Source organism: Panthera tigris, chromosome F3 (genome assembly GCF_018350195.1).
Source record: "Panthera tigris isolate Pti1 chromosome F3, P.tigris_Pti1_mat1.1, whole genome shotgun sequence".
NCBI lineage: Eukaryota > Metazoa > Chordata > Mammalia > Carnivora > Felidae > Panthera > Panthera tigris.
The window spans coordinates 50,509,957-50,529,551 of record NC_056678.1 but is presented as its reverse complement, the minus strand read 5'-3'; positions in this window follow the sequence as shown (position 1 = coordinate 50,529,551).

Sequence of the window (19,595 nt, the reverse complement as noted above, 5' to 3'; positions counted from 1 at the left end):
CTCAAAAATAAATAAACATAAAACAGTTTAAAAACATTTTGTCTATTGCTCTATACTGTAGGTGATGCTCCTGCCAAAACTGAATACATTCCAATTCCTATGTAAATGTGATCTGTTTCCCAGATGATCATGAGTGACCATGTGGGTATTATAGACCAATAACAAACCACATTGCTTGGGATTTAAAGGCACTTGTGAAACACCTTTAGTGTTAAATCACTGTTGTTACTTAAACTTATAATTCTTTATACAAATCTATTTGGAACACTTTTACAGGTCTGTAGTTGATTTGTCCAATCTGTTTCTATTTTTCGAGTGTGTGCATGTTTAAAAACAACTGTCAAATAAAAGAGTTAAATTTTTTATTCAGGCAGATATTATTGAGTTTGTGGTATTAAGGTCTGTGAAGGAAAAGATTTTGTGTAAAAACATTTACTGTGAAAATAATCCAAAGCGTTTTAACTGCTAAATAGAAATAAGAAAAAGGTTACATTTTTATTTTACCTATCTCATTCTAATATAAAAATATAGACTTTCTTTAAAATATTCTCATACCACTTTCTACATATAATACAAAGGGTCAGTTTTGCACTCAAGAACCAGGATTAGGTTTTAAACACAAAGAAAAGCTTCTCACAGAAGAGATATTACTTATTTATGGGAAAACCTATTTTGCAGATGTTAAAAATTGGCTATTTTTTCCCTATAAGAGATCTGGAATGAATTTGTATTTGTGGTCTTAAATTTGAAATGACTGTGTTTTTATTCCAAAATTATGATTATTTTCTTTAATGTAATCATCTAAGAAGTTCGTTCTCTGGACTTTGAGAAACATTTACAAGTAAGATGCTATGGAGTTGAAGTACATTCTGAGTTTAGGTAGTATGGTGTATGAAAATGAGTGTTAAACTGGGGTTGAATTCATGACCTTTTATGATTATTCAGTTTCTCCCCAATAATCTGTACTTTCCCTTTAGAATATGTACAGTAAGATGATGCTATACTAATTATATTTTCATATCTTACCAGTGTAAAAGAAATATGAAATACATCCCCTTAAAGTTATTTACTGAATACTTTGATGTATATATTAGTTTCCCATTGTTGCTATTATGAATTACCACAGATTTGGTGACTTAAAATATAAGCTTATTATCTTCTAGTTGTGGAGGTCAGAGGCCTGAAAAGAGTTTCACTAGGCTAAAATCAGAGGGATTGCTGATGGCATTTCCTTCTGGAATCCATTTTCTTGCCTTTTCCAGCTGTTCGGATTCTTTTATTTCTAGCCACCTTCCGTTTTTCGAAAACAGTGATGGTAAGGGGAGTGTTTCCAAAGGCTGGTGGAATCTTATATCACAATGCATCACTCTGAGACCATCTTCTGCTCTGTCTTCCATATGTAAAGAATCTTGTGATTGCATTGGACCCCCATAGATAATCCAGGATGATTTCCCTATTTTCAAGTTAACTGTTAGCAATTTAATTTCATCTGCTATTTTAGTTTCTTTTACTATGTAATGTAACAATTTCACAGGTTCCAGTTATCAGGATGTGGCCACATCCTGTGCCACATTATTTTGCCTAACATAATATATTTTAATCAAAGTAATTTGCTGAAGATCACTTTCATAAGGAATCGTTGCTGTTAAATTATTTTACAAACATTCTGATTTAAGGGATTATAATACAATTAAATTCATATTTTTATAACCCCCCTCCATGGTCTCAGATTCCTTTCTCAGAACATCTTATTACTGGCATATATAAAATGTAGTACCACTCCATTACATTATATTACATTACAAGAGGGAACTTAGGTGGAGTTTAGCTTATGCATATGTTCAAATTACTTGCTAAAACAGCGAATAACTAAAATGTTCACTTTATAGTATATATAATTAACTTTCGATTATTTGAAAACAGTGTAAGAATTGAACAAAATTGCTATAATTAATTTTACACGTTTACATGCATATTTTCATTTCTGGTGAATATTCAGTAGAGTTTGATGCTGCATTACTGCCTGCTTTTCCTTCTATAGTATTTCCTACAAGTCAGCAATCAATCTATTCTTTCAAATTAATGTTACTTCTAGCAAGAGACAAAATCAAACAATGGCCAAGTTCCAGGAATCTGATTTCCTGTTTTTATATATCATATTGAAATTTATTTACAACTCTAGCATGCTGATGGCAGTAAATCTGCTTATTTGGAAAGAAAATAATGGGTGCTGTGTAAATACAAACACTTATGGGAAAGTATTATGTGAATGCAATTTCTGCTGTGACCTTCAAGGTAAAATATTAACGGACATGTTTTTCTAATAATGTCGCTCATTGGGAAAGTAATTAGAATAAAATTCTAAGTCTGTCAAATGTTTACAGTTGTTTGAGGGTAATGTTAATCCGAGTTCCCAATGTGCTAATTTCATACTGCTGTTTACACAATACGGAAGATTAAAGGCAAGTATTGTTCTTTTGATTATACTTCACACGTATCACAAAAATCATCTGATTACTTGCTTCAGAGACACGCTGTTGCCTGAATGTCCTGCTTTGCGAATATTTTCATGACTTACTATTTAATCCAGCTTGTTAGCTTTATTTTCTTAAGAACAAAATGGATAAGCCAGGACACATATTATTTTTAAAATTATGAAGAAGAAGGTGTAAGGATTGCAATGTTTGAACTTTAAAATTTATTTTCTAAAAATGATTTTGTTTTCTATTTATATCAGACTTTATACTATAGGAGATTTAAGAAATTAGCCAGAACCAACAAACAAATAAATGCGCAAAATTAAACTCAAAAATTAGAGGATTTTTTATTATTTTATTATGATTTTATTAGTAGTATATGGTATATAGCATTAATAATAATAAAGGAAAGATGGCAAAAATATTTAAGTTCAAAAGACACAGGTAAACCCAATAATCAATGAATCTGTCCTGAAAAAAAAAAATAATTTTCACAAAAATATAAGTGCATAGATATCCAATGCACCATCATTTAACTGGTTAATTAAAAAAAAGGAAGATGAAAGAAAGAAAGAAAGAAAGAAAGAAAGAGAAAAAGAGAAAGGAAGGAAGGAAGAAGGAAGGAAAAAAAGAAAAAAGAAAGAAAAAAATACGATTTGCAGGTTTTTAAATGGCCATTATTGTAAACAACTTTCTTCCCTCCATTTTGGTCCTCCTACAATTCATATGACACACAATATGCACTACACACAAAAATGTAATGACTTAAAAATATATAAATCAGATAATTTCTACACTAGTGATTTTGATTTTCCATTGAATTTAGCATAAAATTAAGTCTTATAACACTGTTTTATTTATATATATATATATATATATATATATATATATGTCTTTTATAGCCACGTATTCTAAAATATGCTTCAAGTAAAAATGTTCTTGATGAAAAAAGTTAACTCTAAGGGTACTCATTTAAAATAAAGTATATCAAAATAAAGTTAACTTTAACTAAGGGTACTCATTTAAAATAAAGTGAAGGTGGGTGGGGGGATGGGTGCAATAGGTGGAAAGGATTAAGAATATATTTATCATGATGAGCACTGGGTAATGTATAGAATTGCTGAACAACTATATTGTACACCTGAAACTAATATAACACTGTGTGTTATATATACTGGAATTAAATACAAAGCTTAATAAAAAATAATAAATTAAAAAAGTGCTGTAATGATGGAGCCACCTTAAAAATGTAAAATGTATCCTAATTATATGCAAAATACTTATTAGGAACTAAAAAGAAATTTTACTTATAAGATGTGAAAACAAATCAAAGTAACATTAACAAATTGAATCTTTGGGAACACCATACGTTGTATATATCATAGTTAGTACTATTGCTTCTTTGGAATAATATTTTGAAAAAGGATATTGGGTGAACCCAAAAAACAAATAATCCAGTTTAAAAAAATGTACAGAAGACATGAATAGACAATTTACCAAAGAAGACATACAGCTGGATAACAGACACATAAAAAGCTGTTCAACATTACTCATCGTCAGGGAAATACAAATCAAAACTATAATGAGATATCACCTCACACCAGTAAGAATGGCTAAAATTAACAACACGGGTAACAAAAAATGTTAGAGAAGATGTGGAAAAAGGGGAATCCTCTTGTATTATTGGTAGGAAGGCAAACAGGTACTGCCACTCTGGGAAACAGTATGGAAGTTCCTCAAAAAGTTAAAAATAGAACTACCCTATGATACAGCAATTGCACTACTAGGTAAATTTACCCAAAGAATCAAAAACACTGATTTGAAAAGATACATGCACCCGATGTTTATAGCAGCATTATAAACAATAGCCAAATTATGAAAAGAAGCCAAGGAGATGTGGTATATATATAATGAAATATTACTCAGCCCTCAAAAAGAATGAAATCTTGCCATTTGCAATGATGCAGATGGAGCTAGAGAGTATAATGCTAAGCAAAATAAATCGGTCAGAGGAGGACAAATACCATATGATTTCGCTCATGTGTGTAATTTAAGAAACAAAGCAGATGAATATATGATAAAAAAAAGTGAGACAGGCAAATCAGGAAACATACTCTTAGCTATAGAGAACATACCAAGGGTTACTGGAGGGGAGGTGGGCAGGAAGATGGTTTAAATGGGTGATGGGTTAAGGAGGGCGTGAGTAGTGATGAGCACTGGGTGTTGTATGTAAGTGATAAATCACTAAATTCTACACCTGAGAGTAATGCTAACCATTACTGTATGCTAACCAACCGGAATTTAAATAAAAACTTGAAAAAAGAAAAAAAAAGCCTACAAAAAAAAGTGGGTGGCTTTTCAGTCTGAATGACACAATGAGAGAAAGCAAACCACTTTTAAAACATAGACTAAGCTAGAATTAGGGAAAGAGTTAGGGAGTGCACTGAAGGATAAAATGAATCACCATTTATAAAAAGGAAATTCATATTTAAAGGGGTTTTGCATTTCAAGTACTACTCTCCGATATATTTCTGGTCCAGCAAGCAACATTCCAATATATAGTTGTTTGTGTGCCATGAGTACAGGTTATAAAAAACTTGGATGTGAGTGAAAACCATCGATAAATACAGTAAAATTTATAAGACTCAGTTTGATGCAGAAGAAAAGGCATAGGTCCTGTGGTTTGGAGACTAGCTCTGCAATTTTAAATAAAATGGATCTATCAAAGATACGCAGGGTGTCAATGCTTGTGGGACATGCAGCTTGGCAAAATCCGGATGTAAAAAAGTTAAATTGAAAATATCTCTGAGATTTCAGGTCCCCCATTCAATTTTGTCATTGAATTTGTCATTCAATTTTGTCTCACATTCAATATAATTTGTCAATTACATTTCAAACTTAGAAGATATCCAGAGGAACCCACATTTAAAGGAATCATCATACACAATAATGAATTGTATAAATTAAAGATACCTAAAAGGTGAGATGGTCAGCAATTTGTTCAACAAACATATTTGGAGCAAATAATAGATAGATGATAGAGATAGATAGATAGATAGATAGATGATAGATGATAGATAGATAGACAGCCTATAGATATGCTTAAAAGATAATTTTATTGATATTCTAAAAATGCTTTTGGATGACTGTCATATGGAGTCAACAGTTTAGTGAGTAGGATTAGTTCCTTCAGTGTCTTCCCCCCACCCCCCCCCATTTCAAGCATAGGAAAATATTCTCTCAAAAGCTTGGGACATGGTTTCCCTTTTCTTGCATGTTACAGGCTTATGTTAGCATTTTTCTTCCATAGATAATCCATTGAACTGACTATATTGAAATAGTTTTGGTCATATTCGATATGAAAGGGAGAACTCTTGCGAACCTTGGGAATTTCCAAATTCCTTTGGTGTCTTTAACAGTCTCTCACAATGGTTAGGTCTTTAGGTGGCTCAACTTTTGTGGAAGCAGTTTGCTATAATCTTCCTTATACTGTCGCATAATGCTCTTCCCTACTTATCTCGGAAATATTCTATGAGCAAGAAATAAGATACTTTTTTGTTAAAAAGTTTTAATACTCTAAGTCTAACCTATAAATGTAAGGCATATATGCCAAACATTGCAAAAGTGAGAATTTTATTAGCAAAACAATAGTTTACCGTATCTATTATTGAAGCATTTCAATATTGGAAAGACCATGTCTTAAATATGCTGCCATACCCAGGAAAAATATTAGTATTCCAGAGTTTGTTAAAGACTGGTTATTAATAACCAAAGTCATATGAACCATTTTGATTCTACAAATCAATTCATAGTGAATGCTGAGCTACATATTTCTAAAATGCTTTGCAGTTTAGAAAATGCATTCTTATATGTTATTTTATTTAAATCACACAAAAATTGTGTGGAGGGTATAAGCTAATATAAATAAAACTGTTACTAATAATAACTATTACATTATTCTTGCCATAATCCTCAATTTATCTTAATTTCACAGATAAAAATTACCAAAATATGTTAACTTACTTAGCCATATTATTAGATTAATAAGCAAAGGTAGAAACATAATATTATTGTTCCAAAATCTATACTTTCACCATATAATATACCTTTATTTTAACTACATTAAAAAAAACTGTCAAGATATATTATTTAAATAATACAAATCTAATGATAAGTTTAGTTGGGGTTTATTATTTGAAATATGTATATAAAACAATCTTACCTTTATTTTAAGTCTATCAATGACCAGTCAATTGGTCGTTCAGTATAACTACCACAAATTAAGATATAAAATTTAAAAATATATGCACTGAAATAAAATGAGGAAAAAATCCTGTGACTTTAACAGCCATTAAATTTCAAAAATAGAGCTTCAAGCAGTTTTTTTTCCCATCCTTGAAAGAAACATTAGATGAAAACACATTATAGAAAATGCTCTGTTCTGCATATAGGTGTGTGTGTATGTGTGTGTTTGTGTGTGTTTCATTTTGAGCTTCTTTCTAAGTCTATAATAAATAAACAAGACGTAGATTAGAAAATTAAAATTTAAACACTTACTGAAAAAGAGTTTTATCTCTAAGAAAACATGCTGCTGTTTAAATATATATTGAATATATACTTACAAGGAAATCATCTCTGGGAATTTACTTCAGTGTTCCATTAGGATGTTTAATTTGACTTTAATAAAAATTTGAGTTAGATTAAACTTCGAAGAATATTTAATATATTGACTATGCTTATGTGCCATAGAAACAACATATAATAGAATCATTATTAAATTAATTTTGAAAAAGTCATCATAAGCATTTAACTCAAGCCATTAAAGATGAGAAAAATGATGAAAAGTAATATTTCAGAATTGGTAGAAGATTCTAAATAATGGCCTTTGTTATCTATAGACATATAAATTGTTCTTAATTCAAAATGCATAACCTCATATATTTCAAAATATGAGAGATCTCATAGTTGTTGTGTTTTACCAAAATGTGCTATACTACTGCAAGTATTTTTGTTCTGTCTAAATTCTGTTAATTTTGTATTCATTTATACTGTGGTGATGTACTGGAATAGGAGTTTATAATGATATAGTACTGCCTTTTAAAAGGTGATTGTCTCTGTTTCTTATTGCTTGAAAAGAAAACATTTAATCAAGTCTGTAGTGGTGAAATATTTCTGTTTCACATCAAAAAATGACTTAAAATATTAACTTTGAATTTGGATATTTACTCAGTTTTATTTTCTGTTGTGATATGTTTTTGATTTGATAATTTGCAAATTCACCTGAGATGGAGAATAATTGATAATAACACAACTAATTTTAATGTACTGATATTAAAATAAATATTATTCACATTATGGAAAATTTCAAACAATTGTATAAACTCATGGGCATATATTTAAAGATATTATATATAAGATGGATATGAAACTATTAAATATTATGTTTACCCAATTACTATCAATGATTGCCTACAAGTAATGAGGTTATGTTCATTATTATACATAATACTATTCTTTGTACACTATTGTATACTATTCTATTCTGTATGTATACACTGTTCGTTTCTATAATTTCCAAAATGGTTATGTATTTCTCCTATGCCTGAAAACATACTTTTTTTTTTAAGTTACATAAAATTAGTAACCAAAGAGCAATTGTCTTTCATTACTCATGGTCTTTAAACAGCATATTGGCCTTTTTTATTCCTTATAGCAACTTTGACTGTGAGGAATTTAAGATATAACCTATAATTTAGAACATCCCGCTACTATCAAAATGTAACCTTCTTTTCTTTGGAGGGCAAAATGTTTCCTCTTTTACTTGTTAAAAATATACTTGTTCAGTGTGGAGGACAAGTAGTGCTCTCCCTGTGTAACAGTTCTGGAAATAAATATAACCTCCTTTAAAGGACACAAACAAACTGGTGAGTTTCCTCTGGACAACTTTAGGCATTAGTTTACTCCGAATTGGAATGTCTTATATTTTATTATGCTTACCATTTTCTTCCACTTTTCATTTATCCCATATTTCAGTAGTCAGCAAGGGACAAGATAACTTCCCTTTCCTCTTGGAGCTTGTATTTTAACTAGGGGTGGGTAGGAGGGGTAGGGGCACAGAGGCAAGTGTGACAATGAACAAATAGATACATAAAGCAATGTGACAGCAGACAATAACAAATCCCCAGGAGGAAAATTCATCGGCATAAACGGATACGGCATGAGTGTTCTTATAGAAAAAACATCAGGAAAGGCCTCCCAGGGATAACACTTGAGCAGAGGCCTGGATGTGATGAGGTTGCAAGTTCTGTAACATCTGTTGGAGGAGTGTCCCTCCCCAAGACACGGGTATGCTGGCCACATTACAGCGACAGAAAGGAGGCTGGTGTTGCTGAGACAAAACGTGACAGCAGTAGGATCTGAGATCAGACAGGTGAGCAGGATTAGGCAGGGTCATATGGGGCCTGGGAGGTCATGACTGGTAATTTCCATTATATTCCCAATGAGAAGAGAAGCCATTAAAAGATTTTCAGGACGGGATGAAATAGTCAAACTTAGAGAACAAATTGGTGGGTAAGGAAGAATAGAGCAAGGAAATCAGTAGAGAAGCTTTTGTTGAAGTCTAGGTGGAAACTGATAAGAGGCCAGGTTTCATAGAAGTATCACAGTAGGTATGGTGAAAAATAGTCAGAATTGAGACAGGATTATCTGTTGATGGATTAGATGTTGAGACAGGTATGAGTCAATGAGGTTTCCAAGTGTGGGGTTTGACCAACTAGGTGAGCAATACCATCAGCTTCAGAGATATGAAATATGAGGGAAGAAGTAGACCAGTGCAGTCAATCAATGCCAAGGGCATAAGATATCTAGTAGGCATGGAAATCAAATATCCATTTGAATGTATACTCCCAGATTTAAGGACAGAAGACTGAGTTGGATAAATTAACTGACTGAGTCATGTGGGTGAACTTTAAAAACGTGAAGCGGAGGTTTACCAACATTTTGTTGTCTTTATTTTTCTTTATAACATTTTGCCATTAGTATGTTATACATTTATTCAGCTTTTGTTTGTCTTACTAGAATGTCACATCCATGCTTACATATTTTGTATCTATTGTCTCACCAGAGCTTACAAAGTGCTTGACACACACTAGGTCCTCTAATCAATTGATGTGGAACATACACCAGTTAATCATAGTGAGGTCAGTGATTAACTTAACAATGCTTTGCAAACATAGCTAAATTACAGCGTGTTCATACCACACATTTAATAAAACATTCTTATTAGAACAACATTTGTTATCTCGTTTATAGACTTTGGGATGACTGAAAATGATCTTTTAATATCATAGGAATAGATTTAGCAAACAGAAAAACAGAAATTTTGCTTTATGATGATAAGAAACAGAGAAAGTTTAGATTCACATATAATGATGCTTAATGTATAAATATTTGCTAACCTTTCTTATGTATCTAAACAAGTTTGATTTTAATTCAGGGTTTTGCATTCTTTTTTTTATTTTATTTTATTTTATTTTTTTAACGTTTATTTATTTTTGAGACAGAGCATGAACGGGGGAGGGGCAGAGAGAGAGGGAGACACAGAACCAGAAGCAGGCTCCAGGCTCCGAGCCATCAGCCCAGAGCCCGACGCGGGGCTCGAACTCAGGGACCGCGAGATCGTGACCTGAGCCACCCAGGCGCCCCCAGGGTTTTGCATTCTTAAATGCACTTTTATACTGGAAAGTTTCTTGCTACTGAAGCTTATAGCTCCTCTTCTGAATTTACTTTTAATCAAAGCTCTATTGAAAACAGTTAATGGGGTGCCTGGATCAGTCAGTTGGTTAAGTGTCCCCACTCTTGGTTTCAGCTCAGGTCATGATCTCAGGGTTCCTAACAGCACGCTGACAGCACGGAATCTCATTGGGGTTCTCTCTTTCTCCCTCTGCCCCACTTGCACACATACACTCTCTCTCTCTCTCTCTCAAAATAAGTAAACTTAAAAAATAGTTCATAGTTTGTCATAATATTTTTATACCAACTATTATCATAAGTCATGTGCATGTTCTGAAGTAAAAAAAAAATGTTGTCATCAAGAAAACAACAAAAAAGCCCCATAAGATGGTGTATCCATTTCATGATATATTATTATCACCAAATTATCTTTCTCTTTCCTCCTACTAGGAAATTACATACCATGTAATCAACAAATTTCTCATTATTAAATTGCACTTTCCATAGAAACTAAGCCTTTTTAATTAAAAAAAATAATGTTTATTTATTTTTCAGAGACAGAGAGCGTGAGTAGGGGAGGAGCAGAGAGAGAGGGAGACAGAGATTCCGAAGCAGGCTCCAGGCTCTGAGCTGTCAGCACAGAGCCTGACACGGGTCTCAAACTCACAAATCACGAGGTCATGACCTGAGCTGAAGCTGAACACTTAACCGACTGAGCCATCCAGGTGCCCCGTTAAGCCTTATCAATTAATCTTCCAATCATTATCATTATAAAGTATGCTAGAAGCAGCAGGCTTATATTGATATTAAAGTAAAACTTTTTTACTTCTCGATAATTGTTTCAGAAAAGAGAGTTATAAAAACTGACATGAAAAGGCAAAATGCATGATATATCAATTATAACTCTCTTGTTAAACTTTCTGACGAATCTATTGCTTTACTGGCATCTATGTCACAATTTAGTTTTGTCACAATTGTATTTTTAAAAAATATAACTGCAATAAGAATATGCTTTACCTTTATTTGGTTGTATGGAGGGTAATCTATGAGCCAAGTTAAATAATTTATTAAAGTTGCTGTTGTGTCTGTTCACTCTGGGTTGAGCTTAATTACATTATTTCCAGCCCTCATATGAATGTTTTGAACTTTTCTACTTTGCAAAAATGTTACCTTTTTTGTTGGAGTAAGAATCTAACAGGGTGATTTCAGTTTTAAACAGTGACAAATGTACCTCCATTTTACATTTTCTCTACATTGCCTATAGTGCATAAGCAGAAAAAGGAATAAAATTGATGATAACTTTACTAGGGCACATCAATACACTGCATTTCAGAAGGAATTTAAATGTGTGGACTCATTTCAAAACTTGTACTTATTGAAGTCGTGAAGAGGTGCAAATTTGAAGCATCTGAAGAAAAATATATTTGTTTGGGTCTCTGTTTCCTTTAGAGGAAGCAATCCTTTTTGGAAGTAAAGTTAAAAAGTGGTCAGGACTGTGTTCAGTCTATTTCCTTGTGTGACTATTTCAGTTAAAGTAACAAATCCTTTAAAAATCTAATATGATACTTGATAAGCATCTTGAAATATTTCACTTTTGCCACCAAGCTATATTGTACACTCATGTCTAATTTCTTGTCCATTTGGAACTATATGCCATAATTTTTCTTCCTTAAACAGCTGTATTTCCCACGATGCCTTGTATTACATATCATATATTTTAGAATCAACCAGAAGTTTTACATTGCTTATGTAAACTTGTTGGTATTGGAAATTCCTACCGACAGCCATCTTTGAGCATAGGTTTGTATACTCATAAAGTCCTTTCCCCAAGGTCACAAAAAAGACATTGTACAGCACATTAAAATGCTCTTCTTGAACATTTTCATTACAATGTATTTAAAATTCAAAAATCATATTTTTCCTAATTCTTCCTAAATTCCTCAGTTCAATGAAAATATTCGTAACCTTGGAATTACAAGTACATTCAGTCTAGGCTATTTATAGAGCTACTAACTTGATTAAATTGTATTTTTTTAATTGTTAAACTGTATGAAAGGACTGGATCAGTGTTAAAAAAAAATCCTGCCATTTATATGTGTAAGATACATAATATTCAGTCTTCCTTTTCTTGTAATAAAGGCAAAGTTCTTTTTTTTTTTAATTTGGGAGAGATTAAGTAAACTCCATGCCACAAGCGGGGCTCAAAATCATGACCCTGAGATCAAGAGTTGCATGCCTTACTAACTGAGCCAGGCAGGCACCCCAACAAAGTTCTTTAGTTGTAATCTCTTTCTCAGTCACTCATTGATCCCAGAAAAAACACTCTTAGAGATGAAGAATGTCTCTCTTACCCTATGTTTTTTGATACCCCGGAACCAGTTACGATCTTATACAGATCAATAGTATAATTTTTGTGTAATAAAGTTCATTATAATTAAATACGGATCAAGTGCTCTCTCTATAGAAGAATAGCTGCTCATTTGCAATGTAATTAGCCACATTTTCCTTAAGTTCACTTACATGTATTTACTAAATACATTATTATCCGTGATGTATATCTTTTGGATAGAAAGTGGTAAAGTCACTTTTTGTGGGTAAATGGTAAAGAAAAAATTTCTTGTCTATTCTGACGAGTCTTCCCTTGTGGCACTCACTTCCTGTGAGTGCTCACTTCTCTGCTTGACTGCCAGTCACCTGAAGACCTTCATTACAGAATTCTCATGACTTGGTACATGTATCATGCATTATAGTCCATAAAGTAATCACCACAACATACTGTGCAATGACCACTCTTTTGTCATCCGTGTGGAAAACAAGGCAGTTCCAGAGCGAATGATGGACAGAGAAGTTATCACTCTTGTTTCCCTCCCTTACTGTTTTAACTCTTACCAAAACAGAATTTCTGGAAAATGCCTTTGTATTTTACATTCTGTTTGGAAATGGGGGAGGCTTGCTCTTTGTGTCACTAATATACTTTAAGTGTTAAAATTTTAATATTGTTAAATTCATTAACTTTTAAGATTTATATAAGGAATCAGGCATTAAGATACAAGGATGAAAAGATAACTTTATTTTTTTCTCAATACGGTCAGTAAACATTCCCTCGTCATCTGAATGTATCATGTACTGTTTAAGATCACTGTGTTTATCAGAGAATTCATATGACTTGGTGGTGGAGGTAAAAGGAGGAGACAAATACGACTCTGATGTTTGAAATGTACTGATAAAATGTTCACAAGATTGAGGAAAACAGCTTGCTTGAGGAAGGGAGACAAACTGTGTTTAGTTTTGAGGTTTATTTTAGAATGGCAGAAAGACATATATTTGGTAATGGACCGTAAGTAAATAATCAGTAGTAGTTATATGTATTTGGGACTCATCACAATAACATGATGTAATTACTAACATTTATTGAGTATATTTCATATTCCAAACACCATTCACATCTCTTTACCTCCATTATTTACTTCAATGTTCACCAAAATCCTGGGGGATAGCTATTATCAATATGTCAATATTCCAGTTGTAATAACTGAGACACAAATTGTGCCAGTTCCCCAAATTCCTACAGCTAATATGTGTTAGACTGGAATTTGAACTCAGAGAGTCCAACTCCTGAGCTTATAATCCTACTTAAGCCTCCCCATAAACTCTTTTTATTGAGAAAAAATTGTTTTAAAAATTCTGTTCTTCATAGTTGAATTTTTCTGTAATAAACTACTGGGAGAGTTGTTTTCATAAATGTCTTAAGTGTTTAACTTTTTGAAAATTCTTTTTAAAAACTAATAATTATATGGCAGAAAAAGATCTGGATTGCAAAGTGTTTTAGAATGTTGCCTTCATATATTTTGTTTGAATTTTAAAAGAAAGAGATTCAGGTTGCTTGTTGCCATAGGGATCTTTACCATGGGTTATGAAACCTATCTGGTGTTCTTGGCCAATATGGCCATGGGATACTGAAAGCACTTCACAATGTATCACTATTAATAAAATGTCATGTTCTGAGATTCTTTGATAATGTTGAGAAGACTCTGAATACTAAAATAGACAATCAGTTCAAGGAAATGTATTCATTTCTAATATTTAACTCATTTATACATTGTGCCAGCTAACAAATTAGTAATAAAAAATGAACTTCATTTTAAATGGCAATCGACTTGATTTTAAATTCACGAGGAGATAGATCATTTCATTTATGTACATATATAATCAGAGTTTACTTCTACAAACACATTTGAGAGTACATAAAGATTATTTAATGAGTAGTCAGAAATAAAAATGGATATTAAAATCATATGCAAAAATGATGTAAAAAAAGTTTAAGTTGAAAAATGAGACTAAAATAAATGAAATTTGAATAAAATAGTTAACTATACAAAATCTGAAACTCAGGAGCAAAAATTAAAACATGTCCAACAGAAATTGTGAGAAATAAAAACAATTTCTCTTGCGGAAAGATTTGAAAAAAAGATTCATATGAAAAGAAGCAAAGAAAAAAGGCTTAACTGTTATTTTTACATTCAAAACACTTAAATTGCTTTTTCAATAATTTTAGCTAATTCAAATTATACATTTCTTTCCTTTTCTTTTGTGGGAACATATCCCGTCTATCAGTTAATCTAAGCATCCAGCTTGATCTAATCTCATGGATGATTTTGGTAATCTTTTCAGGAAGTAGTAATACATGTACTTTAATGTTATATAGGAATATAAAACCAAGAATGAGGTAAAATAGAACTATTTTTTTTCATATAGTTTCCACAAATTACTTCTTAAATTGTAATTATGATCTTGATTAGATTCATATTGAATTATTCACAGTTATCTGTAATCACAAACTTTAGTTTTTCTAACAATGATGATAGTGCTTATATTTTTATGGAAAATGAACTGGATCTAAAAATATCTTCAAACTTATTTTGTAATGAAAAAGCATAGATTACCTATGTAGTGAAATTCATTATGATAAAAAGCAACAATGTATAATGTTTCAGAGCTTAGAAAATATCTTTGTTGTTTCAGTAAAGAATAAAAGCTGATTTAACAATATCATTTGGGATTTTCTGTAAAAATAACTAAAAAACATTATTGATGCAAAATTGTTTTTTAAAACTACTATTTTCCCACAAATAATGGGATCAAATCTTTAAAAATGACTATACCTAAAATCACCAGTGTTCCAAAAAATATCAACATAAAATGACTCTAAACTATTTTGACATACTATGTGTTCTTGAATATACATAATCAAATTCATAAAATACTAATGCATGAATAGATATTCAAATTCCCATGTTCTGAATATTTCATAGATCCATATATAAAATTCCCATATTTATGAATATAATGTGATATAATTTTTATAATTTTAAATGCAATTGATTAAATGGCCATATGTTTTAAAATTAACATTGTTCATACTGCTAAAACTATATGCCTATAATTAGTCAATCTCTATAATTAATATCTTATTAAGTTTTTGAAAGTCTTTGAATTTTGGTCTGGATTGGACAGTATGGACCATCTGTTAATAAGGCACACATAGAACAGACACATTTAGGGGCGCCTGGGTGGCTCAGACGTTAAGTGTCTGACTTCGCTCAGGTCATGATTTTACGTTTTGTGAGTTCGAGCCCCATGTCTGGCTCTGTGCTGACATCTCAGACCCTGGAGCATGCTTCAGATTCTCTGTTTCCCTCTCTCTCTGCCCCTCCCCTGCTTGTGCTCGCTCTTTCTCTCATAAATAAAAACATTTAAATTTTTTTTAATTTTTTTTACATTTATTTATTTTTGAGAGACAGAGGGAGACAGAGCACAAGTGGGGGAGGGGCAGAGAGAGAAGGAGACACAGAATCTGAAGCAGGCTCCAGGCTCTGAGCTGTCAGCACAGACCCCGATGCGGGGCTCGAACTCATGGACCACAAGATCATGACCTGAGCCAAAGTTGGACGCTCAACCAACTGAGCCACCCAGGTGCCCCAAAACATTTAAAATTTTTAATAAAAGAACAGACATTTGAAAAACATATGATATTTTAAGAGAGGAAAGATAAGCTTACTGAAATTAAAAATTCAATGGACAAAATGTCACACCAAGAGCAGCTTTAGGAAACAGGACAGTTAAGTACATGCGCTATCATATCCTGGATGGGATCCTAATGCAGAAAAAGAGTGTTAGATAAAACCTAAGGAGATAAGAGTATAACAATGGGCTTTATAATTTATCAAAATTGATTCATTTGAGACAGATGTGCCTCACTAATGTAAAAGTTAATGATAGGGAAATATATAGAAACTGGTATTTTTGCAACTTTTCTGTAAATTGAAAGCTATTCAAGAAAATGTATTTAAAAATGTCTTCTAAATAATAAAAATAAACTCAATGACAAGTGAAATAGAAGAATTACATAGTACCCAACTGAAAGATAATTAGTTAAAACATAGCTAATGGGGTGCCTCGGTGGCTCAGTTGGTTAAGCTTTGGACTTCGTCTCAGGTCATGATCTCACGGCTCGTGGGTTCGAGCCCTGCATTGGGCTCTGTGCTGAGCCTGCTCAGAGCCTGGAGCCTGCTTCAGATTCTGTGTCTTTTTCTCTCTGCCCCTCCCCACTTGTGCTCTGTCTCTCCCTCTCTCTCTCTCTCTCAAAAATAAATAAACATTAAAAAATTCTTGAAAATAATAAAATGTAACTATAACAATAGATCTAAAGACAGATTTGGGGGATTTATAGCAGGTAAAGATGAAAAAATTGAAAATATAAAATTGGGGAATACAAGACAATCTTACTGTGAATTAATTTAATTTTCAACTAAAAATCATGATTTAACCAAACTTTAATATTTTCTCAATGCTTTTGAATAGGTATATAAGGATATAAAGTGAAAAATAAAATGATTGTCTTCTACAAGCTCACTCTGAAAAATTGTGGACCTGGATTAGAAATTAGAAAGTATTTAATAAAATAATAAGTATTTGTATGATAGAGTTAAACTAAAGCATTTAAAAAACATACTTGAAAATGTCCTTTTGATCTAATGCCCTTAGTACATATTAGAGCTAGATCTTTTTGTAGAGATTGCTCATTTTTTTAAAAGATATGTTGTCTTTGTCTCATAATTTATTTTAGAAAATGATCCTAATGACTTGGTTAACTTAATACAATTCATTTTCAGACATAAATAATTTATAACTGTTTCACTGACTGGATAGAGTTCATTAAATTCTATTGATCCTGTGGTATAATTGTATATGAAATGATTAATACATGAAGTTCAATTATCAGTTATTAAACAAAGACCACTGTCATACATGTATTTCATAATTAAGAGACTATTCTAGTACATGATGTGGGTTTAAGTAATGAGAATAACCAGGTAATTGAGAGCAAGCTATTATTAGAAGAAGTCCAGGTAACAGAAAGTTCATCATTCAATGAATGATTGTTTCCAACTATAGTCTTATTTCTATTTTGCTTCCACCTTTTCTCAAGCTGATCTAACTTTGTGCTACATAATTTGAAAGAATGCCGGCTTTGAAATTAGTTTGATAAAGCACTGGAAGAAAGAGAAATAAAAACCCTGTAATTATTTCTCCAAACAGAAACTATTAACACGGTCATGTAGAGTACCTAATATATGATGCTCTCCACTGAAATTTTTTTTCTTGTTTTCATATCTATTGCAGTTATATGGATGTATGCATGCAGAGCAGAGAAGGATGAGTTTGAAGAAGAAGCATTTCTTATTATGAGAAGGAATGTGTTATTTATTATTATGAGGAAAATGTGATCAAATAGACATTGCTAATAAATTGTCTCATATTCTAAAACAATATCATTGTGCTGCTCTTTCTATTATTTCCACATTCTAACTCTAAATAACTTGATGTAAAGCTGAAATCTTATATTTATTTTTGCATCCTCATAACTTAAGAAAAAGTGCCTTTCACAAAGTAAGCAATCAGTAACAATTTGAATAAAAAAGGAAAACAGCAAAGGGAAGAATGAACAAATCAACAAAGGACATGTAAATTATATTTTTTGGCTTAAGTGAATAAATAGTAATAGGTTTAGATACATAGAATGATTTATACCACAAAGTAATTTTCTTTCAAAATAGCCTGAATATGAGAAAAATCAAGATTTCAAACCTGAGATAGCAATAACATCATTCATAGCTAACATTTATTGAATGCTTGCTATGTTCCAGTTACTCTTCTAAAGGCCATGCACAATTAGATTTATTTCTAGATATAAATCTATGCATTAAGTGATAATTTAATTTAGACTTACGCTATTATTAAATTTTGTAGATTCTTCATGCGCACATCTAGGTTTGTGTATACCTCTTTCACTTCCAGGAAAGTTCACTTATTCTACCAATAATATGTCACTATAGTCGTTTAACACTCTATAGCTATCCCTTAATTATTTTAGTGAATATTGTGAAGATATTAAATAGAAAGAACAGCTACCATCCGCCATCTAATGTAAATAAACACTTAACTTTTTATTATTTTTTTAATGTTTATTTACTTTTGAGAGAGAGAGGGAGACAGAGCGTGAGCAGGGGAGGGGCTGAGATGGAGACCTAGAATCTAAAGCAGGGTCCGGGCTCTGAGCTGTCAGCACAGGGCCTGTGTTGGGCGGTGGGAATTCAAGGACCGTGAGATCATGACCTGACCCGAAGTTGGACGCTTACCTGAATAAGCCACCCAGGCACCCCTGCATTTATCTTAAACTTAAAGACTGTGCATAAGAAATGTTTTGGTTTAGATATTAAGATACCAGTAAGCTCCTTTCTTATATTTCTTCCTTCCTTTTTCCCTTCCTCCCTCTCTCCCTCCCTCCCTTCCTCCTTCCCCCTTTTTTTCTCTCCCCCTTTCTTTCTCTCTTTATCTCTCTCTTTCTTTCTCTCTTTCTTTCTATACCTAAGTGAAAACAAAATATGCATTTCAGAGTTTTTTCTACTTAAAAGACTTTCTAAATAGTCTTGCATTTATTGAAACATTTGTATGTTTGACTTGAAATCATTCAGAGCAATTTATTTTATTTTGTGGACATTTCTTTCAGTTTAGCAGTATGTTTGGGCTTTGCTCAGTACATTACTCTCCCAAGCTCTTCTTTGCGAAAGCGATAGAATTGATTAACTGTCTATTGTAGAAGATGTGTGTTAAAAGTGTCTTGTGGTTATATATCCTTGGTTCAGCTCATGAAGGGTAAAGGTAGTTTTAGCCTGTGTTCTAGAAATTTTCTTTGTGGAATATTGTTTCATCTTTTCTCCACTTACTTTGAAAAAGAAAGCATATGTCATACTAGTGTTCACTATTCAGAAAGTAAATCTATAGTGTTGTAAAAGTACAAAAAAATGTTATGAGTTTGTACTGGAC